Below are 12,590 nucleotides of genomic sequence, written 5' to 3'. Positions count from 1 at the left end.
CTTTCAAAAGCCAAAATTAATAAACAAGTTCCCATTTTCTTATTGCCTATTGCCTTTGAGCAAATATTCAAAGTGCTGACTCTCCCTGGGTGGTATTGCATGAATTCCTCCGAAAATTCATTAACTTTGTCAATTTGCTGGATTACTTTTCAATGCGTATACATTCTTCCACAATCTATGTCAGTTGAGGTCAAGTCCTTTTTGCATTTGTCTTGAAAGGAAAAATAAGAGTAGATGCCAGACACTTGGGGTAGGTGCCAGAAGAAAAAACGATGCCAGCCCTGGCAGTCGTCAGAAGACTGAACTCCAGTTTGTCTCATTTGTTTATCAAATGTCCTGTCACAGGACCGGATCCCCTGCCATTCTTTGAATGCATAGAGCAAGACTCAATGGTTGGGTCATGGCTCACTGAGGAAACAGCAAGATTCCAGAATCAAGAGTCAGGCTGTTGTGATATCTATTAATTCATCCATAAACAAGGCAGCTGTTGATTTGTAGATTTGTGTTCTGATATTTCACAACTGCCAGAAAGGTCTATGAGAAGGAAGTCTCTCTTCTGCCCACTAATCACGTAATTTGTTAATTCAGTCACAACTACTGCTGGTGTTACTAGATTATACTGATGCCTACTTTCTTTTTTCTTAATAGACTTTATTCTTTAGAACAGTTTTAAGTTTACAGAAAAATTGAGGATATAATGCAGAGTTCTCAGATATCCCCTCTTCCCTGCACACAGTTTTTCCTGCTGTTAACATCTTCCATTGGTATACATTTGTTACAATTGATGAATCAAAACTGACACATTGTTATTTATTTATTGATTGATTGATTGATTGATTGATTGAGACAGGGTCTTGCTCTGTCACCAGGCTGGAGTGCAGTGGCACAATCATGCCTCACTGCAACCTCAACCTCCTGGGCTCAAGCATCCTCCCACCTTAGCCTCCCAAGTAGCTAGGACCACAGGCATGAACCACCACACCTGGCTAATTTTTGTATTTTTTTGTATAGAAGGGGTTTCGCCATGTTGCACAGGCTGAGCTTGAACTCCTGGGCTCAAGAATCTGCCCCTCTTAGCCTCCCAAAGTGTTAAGATTACAGGCATGAGTCACCACACCCAGCCCACATTATTATTTACTAAAATTCATAGTTTAGTACATTAGAGTTCATTATTTGTATTGGTACAGTTCTATGGTTTCACACATGGACACACATCCACATATCATACAGAATAGTTCCACTGCCCTAAATATCCCCTACGCTTCACCTATTCATCCATCCTCTTCTTCCCCCGCCAACCCCTAATCTTTTTTCTTTTTTTCAGACAGGGTCTTGCTCTGTCACCCAGGCTAGAGTGTAGTGGCCCAATCATGGCTCCCTGCCGCCTCAGCCTCCTGGGCTTAAGCAATTCTCCCACTGCAGTTTCCCGAGGAACAGGGACCACAGACACACACATAGCCATGCCCAGCTAATTTCTTTTTATTTTTCTTTTTGTAGAGATAGGATCTCGCTATGTTGCCCAGACTGATCTCCCACTCCTGAGCTCAAGAGATCCTTCTGTGTCAGCCTCCATGATTTTTTTTAATGTCTCCATAATTGGCCATTTCCACAATGCCATATAGCTGGAATCATGCAGTACATAGGATTATTAGGTTGGTTTCTTTCACTTAACAGTATGCATTTAAATTTATTCCATGACTTTTCATTGGTTGATAGTTCATTTCTTTTTTTAATCACTGAAAATACTTAATTATCTGGATATATCACAGCTTGTTCACCCAGCCACCTACTAAGGAATACTGAGGCTGACTTTCTAACTGATTTGAACAGCCCATAGAGAGGAATCAGTGGGGAAGTTTGTGTTTTCAATAAAGTATTCTAAGGTTTATGTGTTTATAAATACAGGTGGTAAGGAGTGAGTAATGAACATCATTCATTTTCCCAGCACCAAAACCTCTTAAACATTTTAATTCCCTTCTAGTCATTTTTATCTATGTTAATTTTAACATATTGAAATTCTATAAATACAAGTTTCTACCTTGTATTTTTTTACTTAATATTACAAAAATAGAAAGGGCAGTGTAGGTATTTTGCTCTGATCCCCTCCTCAAAGTACTTTCCCCTGCTACCCACCCCCAGCTGCTGGAAATAGCAGCTGCTGGCAGCTCACAGCTGCATCCCTCACTAGGACTCACTCTTGCTGTTAGCCAAGGTTATGGTCCCTTGGGCCTATGGCCAGTGACTGGCTGGTGCTTAATACAAAGGCTTGGCACCCTTTCCCTACATTGGGGAATACTCAGAAGAGCCATGCCAGCTCCAGAGGTCAGCTAAGGCTCCCGTTGTAACTGTATTACAAATCAGCTTCTCCTTCTACCCAATCTTTCCTTCCTTCATTCTAATCTCTTGAGAGCATTTCCTAATACAGCTCACCAACTCTGTGTCTTTCCCAGGGATCGAATACAGTTGTTACCAGAAACAGACCTTAGAAGCAAACTCTTACATTGAATTCTAGATCACTTACAGCAAACACGTGGGCAGTGGGGACCCCATCACCTGTGATAGGTAGGGGATGGATAGCCCTTAGCAGCCTGTGGTGGTGCAGCTATTAAAACTTTCACAGGTGGTGAGCTGGAATGGGATACTGGTGGAAGGAGATGGACTTGCTGGTGCAATATGTCTGGTATTTAAAAGGGATAACAGATGGTAAATATAAGGGCTATGAAATTTGGGAGTCATTGCTATGACTTGATTCACTGAAGAAAGATATGACAGACTCAGGGTCATTAACCAATTCAAGGAAAAATATGAAAGTTAGAAGATCTATCTATCATCATATACAAAAATCAAATCAAAATGAATTAAGGAATTTAAGCTGTCAAACTATGAAACTACTAAAGAAAACAGTGGGGAAACTCTCCAGGATATTGGACTGGGCAAAGATTTGAGCAATATCCTACAAGCACAGGCAACCAAAGCAAAAACAGACAAATGGGAACACATCAAGTTAAAAAGCTTCTGCAAAGCAAAGGAAACCATTAACAAAGTGAAAAGACAATCCACAGACAATGGTAGAAAATATTTGCAAACGATCCAGCTGATGTGGGATTAATAACCAGAATATATAAGTGGCTCAAACAACTCTATAGGAAAAAAATCTAATAATCCAATTAAAAATGAGCAAAACATCTGAATTGACACTTCCCAAGACATACAAATGGCAAACAGGCATATGAAAAAGTGCTCAACATCATTACCATCAGAGAAACACAAATCAAAACTACAATGAGATGTCATCTCACCCCAGTTAGAACTGCTTTTATCCAAAAGACAGACAACAAATGCTGCCAAGAATGTGGTGGGAATGGACACTGTTGGTGGGAATGTAAATGAGTACAACCACTATGGAGAACAGTTTGGAGGTTCCTCAAAAAACTGAAAATAGAACAATCACAGGATTCAGCAATCCCACTGCTAGGTATCTACCCAAAAGAAAGGAAATTGGTATATTGAAGAGATATGTGTGCTCCCATGTTTACTGTAGCACTATTCACAATAGCCAAGATTTGGAAGTAACCTAAGTATCCATCAACAAGCAAGTGGATAAGAAAAACGTGGTACTTACACAATGAAATACTATTCGGCCATAAAAAAGAAGAGATCCTGTCATTTGCAACAACATGGATGGAACTGCAGGTAATTATGTTAAGTGAAATAAGCCAGGCACAAAAAGATAAACTGCATGTTCTCACTTATTTGGGGGAGCTAAAAATGAAAACAGTTGAACTCATAGAGACAGCAGAAAGATGGTTACCAGAGAGGCTGGGAAGGGTAGCTGGTGGGAGGGGTAAGTGGGAAGGGTTGATGAATACAAAAATATTGTTAGAATAAGAAATAATATTTGATAGCACAGCAGGGTGACTGTGGTCAATAATAATTCAGTGTATACTTTGAAATAACTATAAGAGTATAATTGGATTGTACGTAACACAAAGGAATGATAAATGCTTGAGGTGATGGATACCCTATTGATCCTGATTTAATCATTATACATTACGTGCCTGTATCAAAATATCTCATGTACTCTATAAATATATACAACTACTATGTACCCACAAAAATTAATTTTTTTAATTTAAATTAAACATTTTTTTAAAAGATACTGCTGCAGAAACCTCAGATGAGGCAGTTGCCTTGCAGACACTGCTTGCCCCTCTTGGGATAGACCTCCACCTACCACCGTGACAACCAGACCAATCATCGGGGTGGAATCCCAACATGGTCCAACTGGCAAAGTGCTGCTACAGCAAGAAAGAATCGTCACACCAGAGGAGCTATAGGACATGGCTAGAATGTTCCAAAAGGAGCCAGGAGCATGTGCCTGGATCTCAACCCCAAGAAACCTGGATCCAGGGGGAGTAGGCAGGAGATAAGTTAGAATAAAGGAGAGTTTGTCAATGTGGGAACACTCTCCCGAGAACAAATGACTTTACACTCTGGCAAGAACCCCAGGAGATGATACTAATACACCAAGATAGATTTTGGAAGCTTGGAAACAGTAATGACCTACCCTAAGTGAATTAGAAAAGCCAGAATTTCTATGGCAGATAGAGGAAGAAGGGATCAAAAGGCTTGGGGAAGTGGGCATGGCTTCATGTTATACTGTAAGACAGGAAAACCTATTGGCTGACTCTGCCCTCTAGGAGGGCCAGAAGTACTCCAGTGACCAGAACAGTAAGGAATGCACTGGTAAGGAAACACCAGCATTGCTGAGCAGTTCAGTGGGGCTATCCTCTATAGGCCAGTGTTGATGTTAAGAGATGCCACTGTAGAAATAGAATTCCCTGATAGCAATGAGAAGTACAGAATCCCAACATGTTAGAGTCCAAATGGAGATACTTACCCATCAGAAGCAATATGAGTACAATTATCAGAAGACCACAGTACCAAGTGGGGGACCCAACCCACAGAAGGTTGTGAAGATGGTTAATAGGACACAGGGTCCCTAGGGGCAAGATAGATGGGCAGCCAACAAAGGAGTTGCTTAATTTAAACAATCAAAAGGAACCAAGGATGGATGAGGAAGCTGAGGACAGCCACCCCAATTAACAAAATCTCAATCTGTTGCCCAGTTTCTGGATCTAACGAGTTCTCATACCAGAAATTCACTGATGAAGGAGAGACCATTTCCTATAAGAATAAGTCTTGCTACACCATGACAACTGTATCTAGTAATAATTCCTCAATCTTTCCCCAAAGACTATTTGATACTCACAAAATGGGGAAGGAGAGTTTTCCAGACTTTTTGAGGATTGTTGGAATTGATATATAAATTGACTTTGGTAACCAGAGACCCAAAGCATCACAGGTTATAGACCCTTGTTAGAGAAGGGCCATATGGGGGCCAGGTTAATTAAATGGAGTCTTGACACAGATTCAGCTCACAGTGGGTCTAGTTGGGTCCACAGACTGGATCCCAAATGTATAATGCAATGAACATGCTTGTAGATTGCAGAACATTTACATTGATTCCTTGACTTTTGGGCTAAGAAATATTGAAGTGGGATAGGCCAAGCAGAAGCCTTTGAAACTGCTTCCTCCAAACCCCATCCCAGACCAAGACAATAATATTAAGAATGATACTGTGGCCAGGCATGGTGGCTCACACCTGTAATCTCAGCACTTTGGGATGCCAAGGCAGGCGGATCATGAGGTCAAGAGATCAAGACCATCCTAGCCAACATGGTGAAACCCCTTCTCTATTAAAAATACAAAAATTCACTGGGGTATGGTGGTGTGCTACTGTAGTCCCAGCTGAGACAGGAGAATCACTTAACCCGAGGAGGCAGAGGTTGCAGTGAGCCAAGATTGTGCCACTGCACTCCAGCCTGGTGACAGAGTGAGACTTTGTATCAAAAAAAAAAAAAAAGAAGAGGAATATTGCTGATCTCCAGCTATGTGCTAGGAACTGTCCCACACTTTCTTACTCTTTCATTTAATCTTCACAATGAGCCTGCAAGGTAAGTATATCCATTACTAATGCTTTAGATTGCTAGGAACAGCCTCTGCACGTCAGCTTTTTGTTCCATGTGTGCCCTAAAAGATGTACTTCAGTAGACAGAACAGTAAATGTACAGTTTACCATAAACCATGGTAAGCAAAAAAAAACACATTTTAAACAGTATAAATTTAACTGTTGACAGCAAAGAAATAACAGTAAAGCTAACTTCTGTATTAAAATGTAAGAATAAAACTTTACAATAACAAGATTAGAAAAGGGAATGGTCAGTGCATCATTCAACATGATAGTCCTTGCCTTGCTTAGAAAGACAAGATAAATACCAAGTAACTTTAGAAATATTAAGCTTAATCAAAATTGAAAGAGCTAGAGGAGCAAGATCAAAAAAACTCAAAAGCTAGCAGAAGACAAGAAATAACTAAAATCAGAGCCGAACTGAAGGAGATAGAGACACAAAAAAAACCCTTCAAAAAATCAGTAAATCCAGGAGCTGGTTTTTTGAAAATATCAACAAAATAGACCACTAGCCAGATTAATAAAAAAGAAAAGGGAAAAGAATCAAATAGATGCAATAAAAAACAATAAAGGGGAAATCACCACTGATCCCACAGAAATACAAACTACCATCAGAGATTACTACAAACAGCTCTACTCACATAAAGCAGTAAACCAGGAAGAAATGGATAAATTCCTAGACATTTGTACTCTACCAAAACTAAACCAGCAGGAAGTTGAAACCCTGAATAGACCAATAACAAGGGCTGAAGTAGAGGCAGCAATCAGTAGCATTCCAACCAAAAAAAGTCCAGGTCCAGACAGGTTCACAGCCAATTCTACCAGACGCACAAAGAAGAGCTGGTTCCATTCCTTCTGAAACTGTATCAGGGAACGATCCAAGATGGCCAATTGCTAACATCTTGGGATTGCAGCTCTCAGTGGAAGCGCAGAGAACTAGAGGAAGCCACACTTTCAGACAAATTCTGGTCGCTCACGGAGCAGAAGATCCTCAGTGGAGGAGTCACACGGGTCGCCAGCAAGACTCTTGTGGCCGGCGCAGTGGTTTTGCCGGCACCTTGGCGCGGCAGCTCTCGGAGCAGAGTAAACGGGGCTGGCTCCCCTTCCAACCGAGGTTTGGAGGACCCACACGGGTCCCCAGCACAACTCCTGAGGCTGGCGCAGTGGCTGTGATGGCACCTCGGCGCAGCAGCTCTCGGCGCAGAGTAAACAAGACTGGTTCCCCTTCTGACTGAGGTTTGGAGCCCCGGGAAGGCAGAGTCGCCTATTATGGACACAAGAAGGAAGCCAGACAGGAGAATCCTGGGCAGAAAAGCACCATCAGTCTTAACGCTGCTGTTCTGGCCCTGGGAACTAACAACTTGGACTTCCACTCAAGAGACCTAATATGAAAGTTGGTAATTTCAAAGACGACAGGAGGATAAATTTACAATGATGGGAAGAAACCAGTGTAAAAAGGCTGAGAATACTCAAAATCAGAACGCCTCTCCTTCTTAAAGATGATCACAGTTCCACATCAACAATGGAACAAGGCTATTGGGAGAACGAGCGCATCCCAATAACAGAATCACTCTTCAGGGAATGGATAATAAGAAACTTCTGTGAGTTAAAAAAACATGTTGTAGCCCAAAGTAAAGAAACTAAGAACTTTGAAAAAAGGTTTGATGAAATCCTATTGAGAATAGACAACTTAGAGAGGAATATAAGTGAATTAATGGAACTGAAGAATACAATACAGGAACTCCGAGAAGTATGCACAGGTTTAAACACTCAAATTGTTCAAGCAGAAGAAAGGATATCAGAGGTCAAAGTCCAACTTAATGAAATAAAACAAGAAGACAAGATTAGAGAAAAAAGGATAAAAAGGAATAAGCAAAGTCTCCAAGAAATGTGGGACTATGTCAAAAGACCAAATTTACATTTGATAGGTGTACCTGAATGCGACAGAGAGAATGAATCCAAGCTGGAAAATACCCTTCAGGATATTATTCAGGAAAATTTTCCTAAACTAGCAAAGCAGGTCAATATTCAACCCCAGGTAATACAGAGAACACCACAAAGATATTCCTCAAGAAGAGCAACCCCAAGGCACATAATCGTTAGATTCCCCAGGGTTGAAACAAAGGAGAAAATACTAAGGCAGCCAGAGAGAAAGATCAGGTTACCCACAAAGGGAAGCCTATCAGACTTACAGCAGATCTCTCAGCAGAAACTCTACAAGCCAGAAGAGAGTGGGGGCCAATATTCAACATCATCAAAGAACAGAACCTTCAGCCCAGAATTTCATATCCAGCCAAACTAAGCTTCACAACTGAAGGAAAAATAAAATCTTTTATGAACAAGCAAGTACTCAGAGATTTTATTACTACCAGGCCTGCTTTACAAGAGCTTCTGAAAGAAGCATTACACACAGAAAGAAACAACCAGTATTAGCATTTCTAAAAATATATCAAAAAGTAAAGAGCACCAACATAAAGAAGAATTTACATCAATGAATGGATGAAACAGCCAGTCAACATCAAATGGCAGTAACCCTAAATTTAAATCGACTAAATCCCCCAATCAAAAGACACAGCCAAAACCCAAAGGCTTGTTACATCCAGACCTGTTTCACATGCAAGGATACACAAAGACTCAAAACAAACGGATGGAGAAAGATTTACCAACCAAATGGAGAGCAAAAATCAATCAATAAATAAATAAAAAGCAGGAGTTGCCATTCTCATATCAGATAAAATAGATTTTAAAGCAACAAAGATATAGTGGTAAAAGGATCAATGCAACAACAAGAGCTAACGATCCTAACACCCAGATACATAGAGACTTAGATTCAATGAGACAGAAAATTAATAAGGATATCAAGGACTTGAACTCAGATCCGGAACAAGTAAACTTAATAAATACTTATAGAGCTCTCCACTTAAAATACACAAAATATACATTCTTGTCAATACCACATCACACCTACTCATAGGTTTAAATGAAACATTGATTGGCCATTATTAATATCCATTTTTTTTTTCAGAATAAAGCAATATTTCCATTCACCCTCCCTCTTTCTCTTCCTCTTTCTTCCTCTCCTTTACTCATTTTTTTTTCTTTCCTTCTCTCAAAAAAAAGAAATCAACTTGTAAACCTCTAGATCCAGGTTGGCAATGTCTCTCTCATTGCTTGATTTCCTTCCTTCCCTTCCCTCCCTCCCTCCCCCCTTCCTCCCTTCCTTCCTTCCTTCATCCCTTCCTTCCTCCCTCCCTTCCTCCTTCCCTCCCTTCCTGCCTTCCTCCCTTCCTCCCAAAAAACAAAAGAAAGAAAGAAACTGTATCAAACAATACAAAAGGAGGGAATCCTCCCTAACTCATTTTATGAGAACAACATCGTCCTGATACCAAAACCAGGCAGAGACTCAACTAAAAAAGAAAACTTCAGGCCAATATCCATGATGAACATTGATGCAAAACTCTTCAATGAACTACTGGCAAACAGATTGCAACAGCACATCAAGAAGCTCATCCGTCATGACCAAGTAGGCTTCATCCCGGGGATGCAAGGCTGGTTCAACATACACAAATTCTTAAACATAATCCATCACATAAACGGAACCAAAGACAAAAACCACATGTTATCTCAATAGATGCAGAGGAGGCCTTCAATAAAATTCAACAGCCCTTCATGCTAAAAACTCTCAATAAACTAGGTATTGATGGAACATCTCATAAAATGTTAAAAGCTATATATGACAAACCTACAGCCAATATCATACTGAATGGGAAAAGCTGGAAGAATTCCCTTTGAAATCAGGCACTAGACATGGATGCCCTCTCTCACCACTCCTATTCAACATGGTATTGGAAGTTCTAGCCAGAGCAACCAGGCAAGAAAAAGAAATAAAGCGTATTCAATTAGGAAAGGAGGAAGTTAAACTGTCTCTATTTGCAAATGACATGATAGTATATCTAGAAGACCTCATCATCTCAGCCCAAAATCTTCTCAAACCGATAAGCAACTTCAGCAGTCTCAGGATACAAAATCAACGTGCAGAAATCACAAGCATTCCTATACACCAATAGCAGACAAACAGAGAGCCAAATCAAGAGCAAATTTCCATTCACAATTGCTACAAAGAGAATAAAATACCTAGGAATACAACTAACAAAGGATGTAAAGGACCTCTTCAAGGAGAACTGCAAACCACTGCTCAACAAAATGAGAGAACACAAACAGATGGAGAAACATTCCATGCTCATGGTTAGGAAGAATCAATATCGTGAAAATGGCCATACTGCCCAAAGCAATCTATAGATTCGATGTTATTCCCACCAAGCTACCACTGACCTTCTTCACAGAACTGGGAAAAAAAAACACTTTAAACTTCATATGGAATTACAAAAGACCCAGAATAGCCAAGACAATCCTAAGCAAAAAGAACAAAGCCAGAGGCATCACACTGCCAGACTTCAAACTACAAGGCTACAGTAATCAAAACAGCATGGTACTGGTACCAAAACAGGGACATAGACCAATGGAACAGTAAAGAGATCCCAGAAGAAACACCACACATCTACAACCATCTGATCTTTGACAAACCCGGCAAAAACAAGCAATGGGGAAAGGACTCCATGTTTAATAAATGGTGTTGGGAAAACTGGCAGGCAATGCGCAGAAAGCAGAAAACTGGACCCCTACCTGTCACCTTACACTAAAATTAACTCCAAATGGATCGTAGATTTAAACATAAAACCTAACACCATTAAAAACACTAAAAGAAAGTGTAGGCAAAACCATCCAGGACATAGGCATAGACAAGGACTTCATGACCGAAACACAAAAAGCAATGGCAATAAAAGCCAGGATAGACAAATGGGATCTAATAAAACCTGTACAGAGGTTCTGTACAGCAAAAGAAACCATCATTAGAGTGAATCAGCAACCAACAGAATAGGAAAAAGTTTTTGCAATCTACTTATCTGACAAAGCTCTAATATCCAGAATCTACAAGGAACTAAAACAGATATACAAGAAAAAAGCAAACAACCCCATTCAAAAGTAGGCAAAGGATACAAACAGACATTTTTCAAAAGAAGACATATATGAGGCCAACAAACATATGAAAAAATGCTCATCTTCACTGGTCATTAGAGATATGCAAATCAAAACCACACTGAGATATCATCTCACGCCAGTTAGAATGGCGATCATTAAAAAATCTGGAGACAACAGATGCTGGAGAGGATGTGGAGAAATAGGAACACTCTTACACAGTTGATGGGAGTGTAAATTATTTCAATCATTGTGGAAGACAGTGTGGCAATTTCTCAAGGATCTAGAAATAGAAATTCCATTTGACCCAGCAATCCCATTACTGGGTATATACCCAAAGAACGATAAATTGTTCTATTATAAAGACACATGCACACGTATGTTCATTGCAGCCCTGTTTTCAATAGCAAAGACCTGGAACCAACCCAAATGCCCATCAATGATAGACCAGACAAAGAAAATGTGGTACATATATACCATGGAATACTGTGCAGCCATAAAAAACAACGAGTTCATGTCCTTTGTAGGGACTTGGATGAATCTGGAAACCATCATTCTCAGCAAGCTGACACAAGAACAGAAAGCCAAACACCGTATGTTCTCCTCATAGGTGGGTGTACAATGAGAACACATGGACTCAGGGAGAGGAATATCAAACACTGGGGGAAGCTGAGGGGGTAGGGGAGAGACAGCAGGGGATGGGGAGGGAGGGGAGGGTGGGAAGGAATAACATGGGGAGAAATGCCAGATATATTATGCACCTAAAGTAAAATAAATAAATTTTAAAAATAAAATAAAAAATAAAAATATTAAAATCATTTAAACTTAGCTTTAAAAAATTAAGGTACTCACTAAAAGAATAGCAATATAATTATAGCTTCCAAATTGGCAAAGAATAAAAAGAAAGGGAATATAGATAATTTCATCAGTCTAATAGGAGACAGGAAAAGAGGCAGGGAAGTAGTAAAAATAAATATGGACAATTTCTAGCTGGAAAGGCTGGCATTTCCCAATCTCCCCTGAGGCTAAGGTTTGCATGCAAGTGAGGTTAGACATCATTTATGATGTTGAAGAGTTAGAAGATGAAAGTGAGACAGAGGCCATGTTCCTGCAAACTCGTTGGCTGTCTTCACTAACAAGCAGAGTTGTGGCAATGACAGCTTGACTGTAGCTGTTTTTCTATGTCTGAATCCTGAGAGGAAACTGGTGCAGCAAGGGTGGCTTCTTGATTTTGGCACAGCCAAGATGGTAGCCTTAGAAATATTGGTCTTCTGTTGAGTCTGTTCTATATTCCTCAAGGAATCATTCTTGAAAATGCCTAGAACCAACTCCTTCAACTAGACCAACAATCTTAGAGCATCTAATTCTCTCTGCTCTAGCTCTTTCTGCTTACCTAGAGCAGTTTCAGTGTCCTTCACAAAATCCTAACTGATAAACGTGAGAGGAACTAGCTTCCAAGAAAATATAAAAACCATAAGTTTGTAATGTACCTAAATATCACACACTTGAAATATGTACAGCA

The sequence above is a fragment of the Callithrix jacchus genome, chromosome 14 (assembly GCF_049354715.1).
Source record: "Callithrix jacchus isolate 240 chromosome 14, calJac240_pri, whole genome shotgun sequence".
NCBI lineage: Eukaryota > Metazoa > Chordata > Mammalia > Primates > Cebidae > Callithrix > Callithrix jacchus.
This window is presented reverse-complemented; position numbering follows the sequence as displayed.